Source organism: Artibeus jamaicensis, unplaced genomic scaffold, assembly GCF_021234435.1.
Source record: "Artibeus jamaicensis isolate MK-2021 breed Jamaican fruit bat unplaced genomic scaffold, CSHL_Jam_final contig_354, whole genome shotgun sequence".
NCBI lineage: Eukaryota > Metazoa > Chordata > Mammalia > Chiroptera > Phyllostomidae > Artibeus > Artibeus jamaicensis.
In genome coordinates this window covers 2,013,809-2,030,950 of record NW_026521803.1, presented here as the reverse complement: position 1 = coordinate 2,030,950, position 17,142 = coordinate 2,013,809, and the positions used below count along the sequence as shown (strand labels likewise).

The following is a 17,142-nucleotide window of genomic DNA, read 5'->3' as shown; positions in this document are numbered from 1 at the left end:
AGAGCTCCCATACATAAAACCCATGAAAAAAATGAGAGTCATCTTACCAAGGAGATACAGCAAACTCAGTGAAAGCTTCAGCTACTCTGGTTATTCCTTTCTTTATGCTGACAGCACATTAGATTCAGAAATCAATTATGTTTATAAAATGTACTTTACAGTTTCAGAATTCAGACCTCCTCTTATAATTTATTCATCACTAATTTGGATGAAAAGTGTCTATGATGATCTTGCACTAGAATTCTAAGGTAGGACTAAAATGCTAAATTGTAAAATATTTTGCAAATAAAAACAAAAACTTAAATAGAAATCAATTGCCCCCAATCACTGCAGGTATCTTCTAAACTTATAAATCTGTAGGTTTTTCTATTTTTCCTAATTACCAGTTGCAATCACATCCCTGAAAAATAAATCAGAAAGAACACTGTCTACACAGAAGATAAACTATCATTATAGGCACCAAATACTTTTAAAAGACAACGCCAACAATCTAAACCAAGAATATAGCAAGAATGCTATTTTGTTAAAATATATTGAGTCTATGCATAAAATAACACACTCGTTATCCTTGTTTTTAAGAAAGTTTTTACATAGCCCTTGTAAAAAAATTACAGCATTTTCCTCAATAAAAGGCACATTCAATGATTTCTACTATTGCACCAACACAACAACAAGAAAACCCAATCACCATACTTTCCATTCATTCATGTCTACCTTCCAGTTCTCCAAACAATACCTTATGGCTCGCTTCAGTGTGAGAAAGGACAGTCTCATTCACTTATCAGGCAAAGTTAAAACCAGCAAGATGCTTCAGACCATCTGGTTTGGTCTGCCCCACCCTTGTTTCCTTTGAGCCACAGTGATGTCACAACACTGGGCAGGGCAATGACTTCACTGCTCCGGGGCTTTCTTGTGAGCACACAATTCTTTGCAGCCAAGGCAAATCAAATGACAGCAGAACCCTCCGGGAGCATCTGATGAATTCTCAACAAAATAACCGCTAGATGGCCTTCTGAGAGGAATAGATGCAGCAATTCCACCATTAAAGATCTCTCTAAATGAAGTGGTGCTAAAGATAAATTGACTCATGGTTTTTATAGCAAGCCTAAAATTTCTATAGTAAGTCAAAATAAAGCTGACATTCAGAGGAAAACTGGTTGGATACTTGGAAGAGACTAAAGAAACTAAAGATGACCTGGGTAGTAGAGTACTTATGAAATCTCTCTCTTTGTTACAGTCGAATTCTCACGGAAAAGAAACATTTATTTTTTCAGCCCATTCTTAAGAGTTCTATTTTACTGAAGAGGACATGAATTCTAATTTGTGAATTTTATGACTTTTTTAAAGCACTAATTTAAAAGATGAATGTTTATGTTACAACATGTAAGAAAGCCCTGGCTGGTGTGGCTCAGTTGGTTGAAGCGTCATCCCAGACACCAAAAGATCCCAGGTTTCAATCAGGGCTCATACCCAGGTGTGGGGTTCCATCCCTCTCTCTCTCTGTCCCTCCCTTCCCTTCTCTCTAAAATCAATAAGCATGTCCTCGGAAAAAATTTGTTAAAAAGTTAGGAAAAAATGTAAAAAAAATCTCTTAGACAGCATGCTCCAGCATACTTAATCCATCATACAGTAAATCTAGATGGATTCCTAAAATAACGGCAACATCATATCTCTCAGTACATGAAGGGACCGCCTCTCTCCCACCTGGGCAGTCCCTTAATGCAGTTGACCAACCAATTTCAAAAAAACAATGCACGTATAAAATAGCATCTAATGAAGTAAAAAAAATATCCCTGATCTCCTATTGCAACATGATTCAAAGCTGGTCAAAGTCCAAGCACTGTATGAGAGTTGACAAAAACAGCTTTTAACCCAGATGGCTTTTACACAGAAAAAAAAATCACTTAAAAATTAAAGAAAAATATGTCAGAGATACTGACCTTTGACCTGTATCTTCCCAAACCTTCACCTAAAAGGGATTTATGAATTAAGTCAAGTGACTACTCTTCTTGTTACTGATACGTCATTCACAAAACATGTTCTATTTGCAAAAAATATATTTGCCTGAAGTGTACTGGCTAAATTTTATGCAGTAACTTGTGCATCTTACATGTTCTTTTTCTAAACCATCAGAACATAATAATGCAAATTATTGTGCTATTAATGATCTGCTATTTTATTTTTATTAATGCCTTCTAATTTATAATTTATTTCTTCTCACAGTAACTTTGTTATTCCAAACAGTTTTGAAGCTTTGATAACAAAATTAACATGCATCTTTAAAAAAACCTTGTCTGAGCCAAGACATAAATCACCTCCCATTCCCCAGAGTTCATTCAAGCTTGATGTGTTCCCTTTTCTTAATAAGGCTTTTCTAATTTGCAGTAATTGATAGTACGTCCAGGGCTCTCAAATATAAGTAGAGTTTTATCTTTTTAGCTTCTCTGAGACTTTAAAAACCAGTGTAAAGTTCAAAAAGAACGTTTTTAACATTTGGCGTGATGACTCTTCCACTTAGGGAAATTAATGCCAGCAAGAAAAACTCCACCACACCTGGTCACGTCAGAAAGCCTACAAATGGACCCCAGAAAGGACAAGCAGGATGTCTGCAAAAGTAATTCCACAAGACCAATTTAAAAAAAAAAAAAGCTGAAACACCAACTTAAGCACGTAATGGAAGCACTGCATTAGCAGGACTGCTTGGCCCTCTCAGGATTTCTCAGCTCAGCCTCCAAGAGTAATTAATAACACATGTTTTCTTTATCATTCTATTCGTTCTGCAACAATTTCTTCCCAACTTCAATCCGGGACTGCCAACTGGAGAAGAAAACACTAGAAAACTTTGTATCTGTAAATATAAAAAAACAAAAAAGAACGCTCCCACTGCAAAGGACCACAGTTACAATTTACTAGGTAACCACACCCACCGCATTGCAGAAGCCATGAACTTGGCTGGGGGGGGGGGGATGGAAAAGGGAGAGGGGGGAGGGGAAGAAGTAGGGCGAGATTAGATGGGGAATCCGGGAAAGCAAGCCCCCGCGGCAGGAGCCAGGAAACCCCCGCCAGAAATTGGCTGAGACCGCGACTCCCGCGGACTGAAGCCCGGGCCTCCCTGCCCCCACCCGCCGCAGAGCCGCTCTCGCAGACACCACCACGGGCGGCTCGCAGTCCCGCGGGCGCCAGGTGTGCCCTGCTGCTCCCGGCGCCTCGGCTCCCCGCGCGGGGTTGGGGGAGGGGGCGAGGGGAGCGAGGGCCGGGGCCAGGTAGACCCGCAGGTGCCCGGGTTCGGAACAGCGTCTACAGGACGCTCCCTCCTCCTCCTCCCCCGCAGCCGGACTGCAGCCCCCGCCGCCGTCTGAGGTGCGCTGCCCCAGTTCAGGGAAGGAGACAAGTTACATAAAAGCGCCGGCCCGCTCCCGAGCGGGGATGCTTTGTGCGGAGCGCACCTTAGCCCCGCGCCAGACACTCGGGACGGGCCGCAGCCACATCGCATGGGGGGGGGGGGCCTCCAGCGGCCCCCGCGCCCGGCGGCCCCGCCTCGTCGTACCCCTCCCGTCCCCAGCGCTCGCTGCGCAGTCTGCCCAGCCCTCGCCCCCACCCCAAGGGGTAACTTAAAACATGGCGCCCCGAACGGGGGATTTAGGCAAATTGACCGAGCAACGACGCGAGGACCGTGTCCTCCTTTTCGGAGAGGGCTTCCCAAGAGAACCCCCCCACCCCCAGGCCGGAGGCCAGAGGCCGGCGCTCCGGCTCGGCGAGCCGGCCCAGCAAATGCTGCAGCGCGGCGGCGGGCGGAGCGGGTGTGTTCCCCGGCGCGCGGCTCAGCGCAGGGGCTCGGCCCGGCGAGGGTCCCAGCGGTCGGGCGGGGTCCGGGTCGGCGCGGCAGATCTGCGCTCCGACGATTCGGGCGACCCAGCGGCAGGGGGCCACGCGGCAGGGGCACAGCTACTAGCCCTTGACCCCGGCCTCCGGCTTATCCTCCGCACCTCGCAAACGGGAGACCCCCTCGGATCCCCCCTCTCTGGCAGGCAGAAAAGTTACCTCGGCTGGGCAGGGAGCCCGGGCGCGCGGCTGCGTGGGGACGGGCTCGGCGCACGTCCTCCGGGCTGTGCGCGGGAGGCGCGGGCGTGGGGAGGAAGCCGCAGACGCGGGCTGCTCGCCGCGGCTCCCCGCCCCCCTTTGCAGGGACTCGGAGGCTCAGCGGAGCTGCGGCGGGGGCACACGCCCAGAGACAGCGCAGAGAGAGCCAGGCTCCTCCCGACTCCGATTCCCGGGTGCGGGGGGAGGGGGCCACCGCCGTACTTTAGGACTGTTACGTAGTAACAGCCTTCTCAATCCTGGCGTAGGGGTCAGGCGGGATCCAGGAGACAACGCCTGGATGCAATTGGTATTACTGGTTAGCTTTTGGATGCCCAGTTAGATAGATTACTACCGGGCCCTCTATTCCCTTCACAGCCCACACAGACAACCCTTTTGAGAGTGTGGGGAGAGCGTTCCTGACCTTCAGGTGAGTTATTTATTGGCTTAGGGAATGCAGTTATTTTTGTGTGTGTGTGAAAGTAAAAAGAAATTCAGATTATTGGCATCTTGCACACGCGGGCGCTTAAGAAATAGTTAGCTGATACAGAAGACCCGAATTAAAAGTGAGGGAAAAGGGTTTTGTCTTTCAGTAGCCCCCTACTCCCACAACCTTACCCCTCCCTACCATAAGTATTCACAGTTAAGGTGTTGTCCTGAGCGTCCCAGACTAACAGGAAGTCATTATTGATAAAGCTTTACACTCAGATGGAGCGGAGGGGCACACGCTGTGATTTGTGTAAAATGAATTATTCCTGGTCATCCTACATTAAGCAACCCAGGCATATTTAATATTTAATGCCCTCTCCATATACTCCTAGTCACTTTTCCAGAAGCTGGCCAACTCATTTAGGGAGGGAAAATAGACTCACAACTATATTGCATTTACTGTTGGGTGTCAACGATGTGATACAGAGATTAGCTGGTCTGATCTGCCCCTGAGACTTGGCCTGTGTTTCTAGGACTGGGAAAACAGCATAGAAAAAAGGAAGCATTTTACAGAGTATATGGAAGAGGAGAGTGGGAAATTAGGGTTATATGTTACAGGTTAGGACCTGTATTCTGTGGATGTGCCCACTTTGGGAAAACTTTTAGCAAGAAAATGTGACATGTTATTGGGAAACTAGTCTGTTGAACACAGCAAAGACTAGAATGGATGAGCCAATACCAGGAGCTGATAGGAAGTGACTATCACATTGTTCCTAGTAACAAAGGTAACAAGAGCCTGCACTGCCTTTAAAGTGACAGGTAAAAGTGATAGTTCAAATACTGGATGGTATATTTGGGGATCGCCGGTATAAACTTCCTCTCGAGACCACATCAGTGTTAGAAGGGTATATGTGTATACATATATTGCCTTTATATATAGGAAAGATGCATATATTGTACTTATATAGCTGCCTTTGTGGTATACAAGATCTTTGAATGAAGACTGTATTAATTTTCTTTCATGTGTACACTAAAGCGCCTCCTTTAAAAATGGACTTGAACAAATTGTATTGTTTACAACAAACATTAAATTGGCATTAGTTGACACACAGATGGTTTCATATTTTCATTCATTTTATTATTCTTGCTTTTTTTAATTGAGAGCAAACTATTTTCTCTCTAATTCATGAATCTTAATCTTTCTCATGTTAGAGAAAAGTAACAATGGTATACGGATGTCTGTTTTCTTTGGAGAAAATGTTAGAGTCCTAAATGTTTTTTTTTTTGTTAGAAGTCCCTAACTAATTATCCTAGTATTCCATTAATTCAAAAACATACTGCTTCCTAGTTTAATAGTAAATCTAGGAAGCAATAACTATGAAACGCTTTGGGCTTGACCAGCACTCTCTGCTATTTTTGTTTGTTTGTTTGCTTGTTTGTTTCTCCCAGCACAGATATGGAGAAAAAGAAATGTCGAACAAACTCAAGAGCAGCACATAGCTCTGTCTGTCAATCAGCAGCTTGCTTGCATCTCTGTAATAAAAGTCCTTCCACCTCGTTAATATCATGCAGGAGCGTCTGGGTCATCTTTGTCTCCCCACAGTGCCTCATTGGGTGCATTGCAAGCCGAGCACTGAACATTTTAATGAGTGGACATCAAATAAAGAACTAAGTGTAATGAACTAAGGTTTCACTTTACTTTGATGGTTCAGTTTCTCATGTATAAAATAAGTTACTATTTCCAAAGTCCTTTATGCTTTAAAAATACTAGGGTTCCATTCTGCACAGCAAAAGAAATCATCAATGAAGCAAAAAGACAACCAACTTAAAGGGAGAAGATATTTGCAAACAATACCAATAGGGGCTGATATCCAAAATACATAAAGAACTCATACAACTCAACAACAAAAATATAATTCAATTTAAAAATGGGCAGAGGGCCTGAACAGACACTTTTCCCAAGAAGACATGAAATTGGCCAACAGGTATATGAAATGACACTCAACTTCACCATTAGGGAAATGCAAATCAAACCTGCAACAGGATACCACCTCACACCTGTGAGAATTCCTACTATCAATTTTAAAAAGTGCGGGAGAGGATGTGCAGAAAAAGGAACCCTTATACACTGCTGGTGGGAGTGCAAACTGGTACAGCCACCATGAAACAGTATGAATTTTTTTCAGAAAAATTAAGACTAGAGCTACCATATGACCCAGCAGTCCCTCTTCTGGGTATTTACCTGAAATATTTGAAAATATTTATTTGTAAATATATGTGTGTGTGTGTGTGTGTGTGTATCCATGTTCATTGCAGCATTATTCACTGTAGCCAAGCAATGGGAATAACCTAAGTGTCCTTTAATGGATGATTAGCAAAGAAGATAAGGTACATATATACAATGGGATACTAAATCAGCCATAAGAAATACTGTCATTTGTAACAACATGGATGGATCTTGAGAGTATCATGCTAAGTAAAATAAGATGGAAAGGGACAAGAATCACATGATTTCTCTCATGTGGGATATACAAGGAGGGACCCCAAAATGGGAATTTATTTATAAAAAATTGTGTATTTATTCTTACATGTTTAAACTTCAGCCATCTTCAAAGTACTTTCCATTTAATGCAATACACCTATCAAGACATTTTTTTCCACTGCTCAAAGCAGGTTTTGAACTGACCAATTTTGATGCCTTTTAGTGCTTCTGCCATATTTTGTTTTGCCTCTTCCACATGGACAAAAATTTTTCTGTTTGATGACTTTTTTCACCCAGGGAAAAAAAAGTCACTCGGGGCAATGACGTGTGAATAGGGAGGGCCCATGAGGCATGGGGGTCATGTGCTTTTTGTTCAAAAACTGCTGAACACTCAGCGAGGTGTGAGCAGGTGCATTTGTAATTCACCTATCATGAAATGGGCAAACACAATGAAAGAATCTTCAAGAATACTTACCTAATGGGGGAAGCCTATACTACAAGGAGACTGCCCTCCAGAAGATAATTCTGACTTTTAAGCCCCCCTCACAGAAAACAACAAACGAATAAACGATATAAACAAACTCAGAGAGAGAGAACAGTATGGTGGTTACCAGAGGGGAAATGGGGTTGGTGGACAATGAAGAGGGTAAAGGTGCTCAAATATGTGCTGGTGGAAGGAGACTAAACTTTGGGTGGTGAACACACAATGCAGTATACAGACGATGTATTATAGAATCCTGCACTTGAGACATATTTAATGTTGTCAATCAATGTCATGCCAATAAATGTAATAAGAAATACTAGGGTTCCATGAAATAAAAAGATATTACTACCTCTTAGTACTGGCTGAGTAAAAGCAATAATGAAAAACTTATTTACTCTTATCCAGAAATAAAATGGTGAGTTCTTCCACATGGAAAAGAGAAGGAAAGTAACAAAGTCAGAGCGGCATGACGATGCCATTACAGTTGGATTTGCTTTCTTTCACAAAAGACCAACTTTTCGCTGTATCCCCCTCACTTCCAAAAATAGAGAATGCTCACTTCCAGAGCATTCTTTCTCCTTACCCGTATATAACCCTCCTGGTGCTTTTCCCGTAAGTTACAGGAAAGTAGTTCTTGTGTCCAGGGAAGGCCTTTCACATGGTACCAGAGTTAATGCAGAATTGGCGTGAGAACTCAGCTTTCTAGTTTAATATGTCCACAGGGCAAACAATGAAATAATTCATGAAACATGGGAAAATATTCCATGACTCCAACCTATTCTCGAGATGCCCATTCTTATCTCTTCCACCATACTAAGGCTTACCTTACAATACTAATCTTATTTCCGGATTTCTCAAAACTGTTCTACTGTGTATAAGATACCACTGAAGACCACCAGTCATGCCGAATTCTAGCCATGGCACAGAGAAGAGGAGCCTGGCTACCCTCAGGTAAGAGATGTCTGTAACTTCACTCCAGGCCATGGAGACAGAATTCCCCGTGAACCTCATTCCAACCACAAGAGCTAATAGTATACATAGTCATTGGTACTCACTGATACTCTGCTACCTGAAGAGCAATAATAACTCCAACCTGAAAGCCAAGGCAAGGGCAGCATTTCAGGTTGTATTAGTTATTGTTGGCTCCATTGACAAGACTCCAGAAAAAAATGATGGAAAATCTGTCCTTTGGAACTTTGCCCTCAAACACGAGGGCAAAATGACGGTTGGAAGAATATTGGAGCTTGACCAAACCTACAAACACTGCTCTAATGAGGCATGCAACACCCGTTTTTCCTCTCTGACAATCTCAGACCACCTTTACCTGAAGAATTGTGATATTTAAAAATATCTCCAACTGCTTTAGTCCTCTAAGTTAACTTTTTCAACTTGGCTGCCTTAGTATAATGTTAACGACACTTGCAGTAACTAGCTGAGGCTTACTGTATGCATGGCATAATGCCGGGCACCTGAATTGCACATCAAGTCCTTGAAATCAGGACACAGTGTTCAGCCACAGTATTACCAGGGACCATAAAGAAGAGAAATGCAAGGGTGAATGCATAGTTCAAAAGCAACAAGTGAATTCTTGTGAAATAAAAATTCATTTAAGTTTCTAAGTTCTAAGAATAGTATCAACTCTACAGCTCATTAAGACTTCCAGATGTTCTCTTTATTCCTGGTTCCTATATATCATTTCAGGCATCTATATACATATAGAGAACAGATGCAAAATGAAAATTAAAAATGCCAATAAATATAATTGCAGTACAAAATGTACAAAAATATATACATCTGAGAGGGAGCGAGTTTAGCTATGTTAACATCATTTAAAAAAATAATCCTAGTCATCAAAATTTTTTATTTGCCTCCTTTCTTTGTACTGTAATAAAAATATTAGTCATAAAGGCAGGATCAATATATATTATGTAAATTTCATTGTATTAAAATATACTTTTGTAAAGCTATTTTGTTTTCTCCATTTCTACTAAAGTTTAGAAGTAAATCTGAGCACTTTTAAGTAGAAAAGTGCTCATAAAATTTTAAGGTTTATTGTAATCCTCAGATCATAAAGTTTAAGTGCTGGATAATTCTATTCTCCCATTAACTAAAAGTGAAAACCCATTGAGGATACTTGTATTTGAGCATTTTGTAAGAAAGTTGGTCATCTTAATATTACTAAACTCAACTCCTGAGCATTTCATTTCACTCTCCGAGACCACACTGATGTCCCGAACAGACGATCAGTACTGGTTTATGCCAAGACACTTCACATTTTAATTAGTTTTCCCCCAAAAGACATAAAATAAATGCCAGCAAGCCTCAGTCTCCTGTAAAATTATAAATCATCCTAACCAGCTATTATGCGTCCTTCTAACAGCAATCAACGAGAATTAACTGAAGGAGAAAAATGGGTAATAAAGACCCATTTGGTTGTCTTGTTTCGCTTGTTGACTCTGTCTCTAGGTTTGTGTCCCCTCTTTCAGCAAACGTCACAGTTAACTTTATAAACTAAGAAATTTACAGCTATAACTACACAAAACAAAGAATGTCTTTCTGCTGCTTGAGTTGATCCTGTCTTCCAGCATTTTTTTCCCATTTCAATTGCCTAACTATGTGTATACTTTCACGGTGTGGGCACAGTCTGAAAATGTGATTCTACACTGGTCCACAACTTCCAGAACATTCTTGGAATCAGTGAAAGTGTTATCTAGAATATCTGTATCCCTTGAAATAAACCTGGTGTTTAGTAGATCAAAACCACTTTAAAGAAAGCTTCTGCTATTGACTCTTTCCTTTTTAGGATGTTTGTCAGGGACTTGTCAGAACGTCCATGGTGGGCTTATTTGGGCTTATTTGCATATGATACAAACCTGAGAAGGATGCTGGAATTTCTCAATTCACATTGTTCGTGATGAGTTTACATTTTATATTTCTGTGTCAACAATAATCTTGGAAAGCAATATAAGTTTTCACACCATTTATATTAGAACCCCTTGTAGAGTTTGTTAACAATGTAGGTTCTTGGGTCTAGCCCCAGAATAAGCAAATCAGCACCTCCGGGGTGGAGTGCAGAAAGCAAGCACTTGGAAGTAGCTCCCCAGGGATTCAAAATCACACTCAATTTTGAGAACCACTGATTTAGGTGATGGGTGCACAACAATCATCACAAAGGTGACGAAGTTGGTGTATTATCCAGGCAGATGTGTAACAGAAGCTGAAACAGAGAAACTCGGGAGGAGGACAGCCCCACTCGGCCAGTGGTGAGTGAGCCGGTGCGACAACAGTCCGCACACATTTGGCAAGATTTATGGCCTGGATCCTGTCCTGTGGGTGTCTGCGAGAGTGGTTCATTAGCAATCAGTACAGTAATAAGTAACAATGAAGGACTGTTCCGTACCCAATTTCAACAATAATTGGATTAGATGCCCATTCATTGAAGATTTCGATAATACTACAACTCTGACCTTAATATCCAAATGCACAAAACATCTTTACAAAGTTGCCAAGGGATGTCTCATTAAAATGGGAAATGGAGAACTAATTGCTGGCAGTTTTGGTTAAGTTTCACATTCAACTATCCCTAACTCAGCAAATAGGTGCTTTAAGTTATTAATACTAGTTGGTATAACATACATATGCTAATAGGGATCCCCTGCATTGATAAGTGAAAAACTAGTGAACCAGATGTAAGAAACTGACCAGAGGCTACCTCTTTCTACCCTTAGGCACAATGGGAGGAATTTTGTTTTGGAAAAAGACACTGTCCTTAATCTTATTAAATTAATATGTTGTTAATTTTATAGGTAAGAAAAATTAATTTCAAGATAACATGCCAGGGCATTAGAAATATCTTCTTTCCTTTAGAGGAGTGTTTAAGAATAAGATAGCAGCTCACTCAAAGAAGACTACCATTTTAATGTGGACTCAGGCTTTCTTATGAGAAGCGGGGTCTCCAGCCAGAATGTTCAAGGGGGTGGATACCAGGTAACATCTGTCAGTAATACCCCAGAAGTGATCCTGTATCCAGTAGGTACTTGGGCAAAATCATATTTAAGGTCCCGTCCAACTCAGACCAAACTGTTTTCCAAGTTTTTTCCACCTAGGAACCAGGATTTGCCCAGAATTTTTCACTGCTGAGGTAGCAATTCAAATGTTCATTAAGATATGCAGACTATGTTTCTTTACATTGTTATTGAATAGCCTGTCACTGGTGTGGTACTTTTTCTCCCTAAGTCCGGAGTCACTTTCCACTACCTTTTCCCCTCCCACAGGTCTTCTCTGATCTCTCATTTCTAATCCATTTGTCCCACTATTGCTCTATCTTTGAGCCAGATTTGACTGAGTTGCCTGAGGTGGAAAGGCATGATGTTGTTTGAGTAGAAAGGCAAGATTCTAAACGGGAAACCATTATACTTTTAAGTCTTTCCAAATTTCCCCTAGGTGTTCCAGTGTCCATTTTCAAATTATTTCACTGTTTAACAAAATCAAGCAGGCGTACACTCACCACATTACATGCCTGTTCATGAATGCCGTTATGGCTTGATGAACAGAGTTCTAGATGATGTCTTAAAATTGTTTTGTGTCCTTGAACAAATTTCAGCCTCTTGATATCAAAATCCACTGAAATACTCCTTCCATTTTCTGTTTTATTAGAATAGAGTGGTGGTTCTCACCATGCTGCATAGTAGAATCACTTGGGGTACTTTTAAAAATAGCAATTAAAGTTAGTTATCATGGCTGGGTGATAACATGTATGTGGGCTTATTATTATGATTCTCTCTACTTTGTGTACATTTGAAATATTTCACAGTAAAAATTTAAATTACAAGATAATTTAAAAATACTGATGCCTGAGGTCTACACCAAACTGGTGAGCTGAGAACCTTTGGGGAATGAAAGCTGGGCATTGGTATTTTTTAACATTCCCCAAGCGATATTTATGTATAGGCATAGCTGAGAAATAGAAGGAATTAAAAAAATAAAACCCTAAAGCATAAAATTAAATTGAATTTTAAGAACTTCTCAAAAGAAGAATGCCATAAAAATAAATATTAGTAGTAACCACCTATTTACATCTTTAAACAATTACCTGAAGTACTTGGTAGAAGCCACTGGATTAAGCATGAATGGACCCATTATCTCCACGAAGTGACTTGTTTTTTGAACACGTTTGGTTTCCTTGGCAGTGCCTACTATCAGATTTGTTGATATTCACACTCTTTAGGGGGAACCTATTACTGTGGCTGGCTGTCTATTTCATTGTAATGTGTCAATAAAATGCTGGCATATTTAACAACAGGCATAAAGAACTCATAACACACTAAATATCATGACTAGAATTTCAACAACTCTTCAAACACTCCAAAGAAAAAATATATCACTCATGGTTTTGTCCCAAGTTCCTGTGTAATACAGAAAAAATGCGCTTGACCATTCATGATTATCTTAGGTGATGAATCACAGAAGTTTCTAGCATGTCGTTAGAGGGGTTTCATAGGAATTACATCTAAATAAATATAATCCCAAAGTTTTATGAATTGAAGCTAGTGATTTTTTCCCATACATGTTCAGGCATTGGGATTCTACATCATGGTATCCAGTCCAGGGGTCACCATTTTCACTAAGAACCAAATTGATTAAATATTTACCTTGTGTAAGGAATGGTTCTATGAGTTATTCTCCCAGAAATAGATTCTGTCATTTACCCCTATTTTACAGAAGGGGTAAATAAGGCAGAAAGAGACTCAACAATGTATCCAAGATCACACAGGTATGACCAGTAGGGACAGGGTATAAACTTGGGTGGTCTCACTCCATAGCTACACCTGTAAGGTCTTTAAAACTTGTCAAATATATACATGTACATGCACATACTGGTTAAATCTTATGAAATTGTCAACATTCAATTGGTCTTCAACTTTCAAAAACAATAATTTTACAGTATAAAAATGCAAGGTAATAACAAAACATTGAATTAACTATGAATGCAGAGAAGAGCTGAGTTAAGTGTTGAGTGTTGCTACTACCATGGACATATTAGAGAATGGTAAAGGTCCTGTAAAAAGTCTCTATTTACTAATACAGAAAGCATCTTCAGCTTTTTCATCATCTAAGAAGCTACTAGAAGAACTTAAGGCAAATGCTAATAAAACTTTAGTAATTATTAACTTTTATTTAACACCTACTAGATGCCACACACTGTTTTAAATGCTTCCTATGTACATTATCTCATTCCCGCCCACCCCCCTGCCCACTGCATAGTTCTTTGAGGTAGGAATTCTTATGATCCACATTTTACAGATGGTAAAACTGAGCCCACTGATGAGCTAAGTAACTTGTCCCTGGTCACACATTTGTGACATAATGGGACCAGGCAATTTTATTTTGGAAACTGCTATTAACCACAATGCTAAGTTGTTCCTACAGAATTCCATATGTTCTGTTGAATTTCCTCTACAGAAAAAGGAATATTAATTTTTTAAAAAGCTACTATAAATGGAACCTGTATATTTATTTTACTAAGAAGAGTATTTAAAGTTTGAAAACAGTTCAAAGGAGAATGCTGTAATCCATTCATAAATCCTAGTGGCTCTACCTTCAAAACATACCCAGGATCCAACCACTTCTCACCACATCCACTGCTCGAACTCCGAACAAGCCATCAGCGTCCCTCCCCTTGGTGCCCACAACAGCTTCATCACATTTTTCTCTCCTGCCATCCTGGGACCTTTGTATTCCTTCTCCAAGCAAAAGATATTGTTGTGGTCCCCACAAAACAAGGCAGATCACATCACTCATATTCACAACCTCCAAAGGCCCTTGGACATGCATCTTAGCCCTCACCCTTGCCAAGCCCACCAATCTGATCACACCTGCAGCCGCACTCCATCCCTGGCAGGTCCTCACACAGGCCAGACATCTTCTGCCATCCTTCTCTTTCCAATATGCCCTCACTTCCTTCAAGACTGCTCGCACGGTCCCATTCCCAGAGACCTACCCTAAACTTTATTAAAGATTGTGACTGGGCTACCCAGCATGCCTGCCCTTCCTTCCACTCTACTTTTTAAAAAAATATCACCTCACATACCCATCATGTCCTTGTTTATTCTGTGTTTCCCACCATTCTTTATGTAAGTGACACAAAGGCAGGGGTTCTGGGCTCCCATGGACTGGGTGCCGGGCCACCTGGAAGAGTGCCTGGAGTAGGGAAGGCATTCAACGCATGTTTATTGAAGGAGAGAATAAAGAAAGAAGCAGGGATTATAAAATATGAGACTGGGAGAAGGATGAATGGAGGGATAGAAAGTACAGAACTGAAGAGTGAGGTTCCCAAGATTGAGATTAGACCCAAAGGAAGAGATTCCAAAGAACTATAAGAAAGAATAGTGGATTTGTGATTTTTAAAAAAGTGTGCATAGTTATATGCAATATATCTCCTTCAGGTTCACTGGTGGAACTAACTGATTTGGGTGAAATATGCCGATGAACCACACTAAAAGGCTCCTCAGACTCACCCTGAACGACCCCGGATGACACCAACAGGGTACATCTCCCCAGTACATCCTCAGAGATGAAAGGAAAGAACGGTAACACCACCCATTTCAAGTGCCACTGGGTCATTTTTTAATATCAGGGTGGACTTAACAAGCACCTGTCTTCTCAGGACAAAAAAAAGTGACAGGATCCAAGTAGAACTCTCTTTGCGCATCTGCACAACAGAATGTAGTTATGTAAATGCTTTCTGCAATGGAAAATGTCAGGTCAACTGATGCCAAAGTGTCCAGGCTAATATTATTTTTCATATCAATGGTTGCCATGGTGACATTTATAAAGATTTAGCAATGACCACGCAGTGAATACTTTTAAGAGCCTGTTGGAGGTAGGAAAAGAAGTTGCAATCTACCCTCTGTCTTGACAAATCACTCTCATCCCACTTGCTCCCATTAAGTGGCTCACTTCTGTGATTGCACTTGGCATGCCCATGAAAGACGAGTTTTAGATTCTGTCATTTCAGGCTTGCAGCCCGAACTGTGTTTTTTCCATTTGGTCTGCATTAAGGCTTTATTCAGTGATTCACAGTGCCTTTTCAAAGGTCACCAGGTCATTCCTTCATTTGCCAAAAGTGTCTCTTAATCCCAGCCTCTTCCTCCATCAGCGCACCCAAGTTGGAAGGCTTCCCACCCGCTAGTTACCCTCTGGAAGGAGTTCCTGTGTGGATTTCCACTGCCAACTTTATGCAACAGCACACTTTAAACACATTTTAGCAGGGTATCTTAACCACTCCCTCCACACCCCTCCGCTGGACTGCAAGCTCTGAAAGGAAGCAGGTATCTCTCATTCCTGTTTGTATTTTCCAGTATGAGTAGCATGGCATGTTAACCTGGGGAGAGAGGGCAGTTAAACCCTGAAAACACTTCTAGCACTAGGTCCTGGAGAGCTTAGTGAATGACACCACTAATTCCCAGTCATGTAGATTAGAAATCCTAATGTCTTCTTGCCACCTCACTCTTCCTCAACCCTGGGCCTTTGCATTTTACTTTACGCTCCTGAATCTGTCCACATCTCCCCATCCCCACCCTCCATTCTGTAATTGTCTTTTCTTGGGTCTCTAAGCCAGTTTTCCCAACATGACTGAGCTCTCACAAGCATAAGGGTGATGCTATGACCCTCTGCTTAGAACATTCTGAACCCAGTATTCTCAGGGTGCGGATGACACCCTCTAACACAGCCTCCATGCCCCAAGTTCTCTCTGGGCTCCTGAACCATGCTCCCTTCTTCCATCTCATCACAGTGGCCACCTAATTGGTCTGGGTCCGATGTCCTCACTGAGGGCTCTGGAAGTGCCAGTCCCTCTGCTTTCCAGCATCGCCAGCGTTGCAACTATGCATTGAATGCGTGATTATTTGATGAACCGTAAATCTCAATGGAGGACTAGGGTTGCTTCTGATCACCACAGTGTCTGCAGCTAGCATGCCGTCTGGCACATAGGAGGCACTCTGAACATTTATGATAAACAAATGTCCACGGACTGTCATTACTGGAAACAGTACAATTCATAATGATTAGGTGTCTGCCTGCACAGTTGGTTGTGAGGGGCTTGTCGCTTCTGCCGGCTACAAAGGAAAAAGCAGATACAGAGACTCAAAAAGGCATTGTGGATCTTGGACACTTAAATAAGGCTCACAGTGGGCACTAAAATATTTATCCATATTATTTTGAACAGGACTCAGGAGAAAACAAAATGTGCCATTTTCCCAAGGAGCGTAGCTAGAGTAGGGACATTTGGTGCCTGAAATGCTGTCACTTAAAGGAGGGAGAGTGACACAGGGTTCCTCAGTCCAGAGCATTAGCCTCTGACTTCAGTACTGATTCGCTCAGTAGTTCCTCTTGCTAAAGAAATTAAAGTGCAGAAAAGCAAAAGACATTTCTGTGGCGACCAGGGATGGGTGGAGGGAAAGCCAAAGAGACAGTGAGTCTCCACCCCTGGGCCCCTGTGGTAGACAGAGTCAGCCCTCCAGCTCCTCCACACCCAGTGCCCTTAACCTTGGCTTGGCCCATGTTGCTTCATTTCTTCTTATCTGCGTTGTCACTTCTAAACTAAGTAACTAAATCTGTTTCAAGGACCATTGAGAGGATTAAATGAAATAATCCTTGAGGTAAAAGCACT

General features: G+C 41.7%; 1 protein-coding gene across 2 annotated transcripts in view; it reads right to left on the bottom strand.

The window, feature by feature from the left end:
• Positions 1-4,299, bottom strand: part of EPB41L3 (erythrocyte membrane protein band 4.1 like 3) — a 149,622-nt gene extending 145,323 nt beyond the window's left edge. Inside the window, exon 1 of one of the 2 annotated variants that reach the window (XM_037125831.2) lies at positions 4,042-4,299. The gene's annotated coding sequence lies outside the window, so the exon portion shown is untranslated. Of the gene's footprint in view, positions 1-736; positions 844-4,041 lie in introns of those variants that run through there. The other variant, XM_037125832.2, reaches the window with a different exon arrangement.
• Between the last annotated feature and the right edge of the window lie 12,843 nt (positions 4,300-17,142).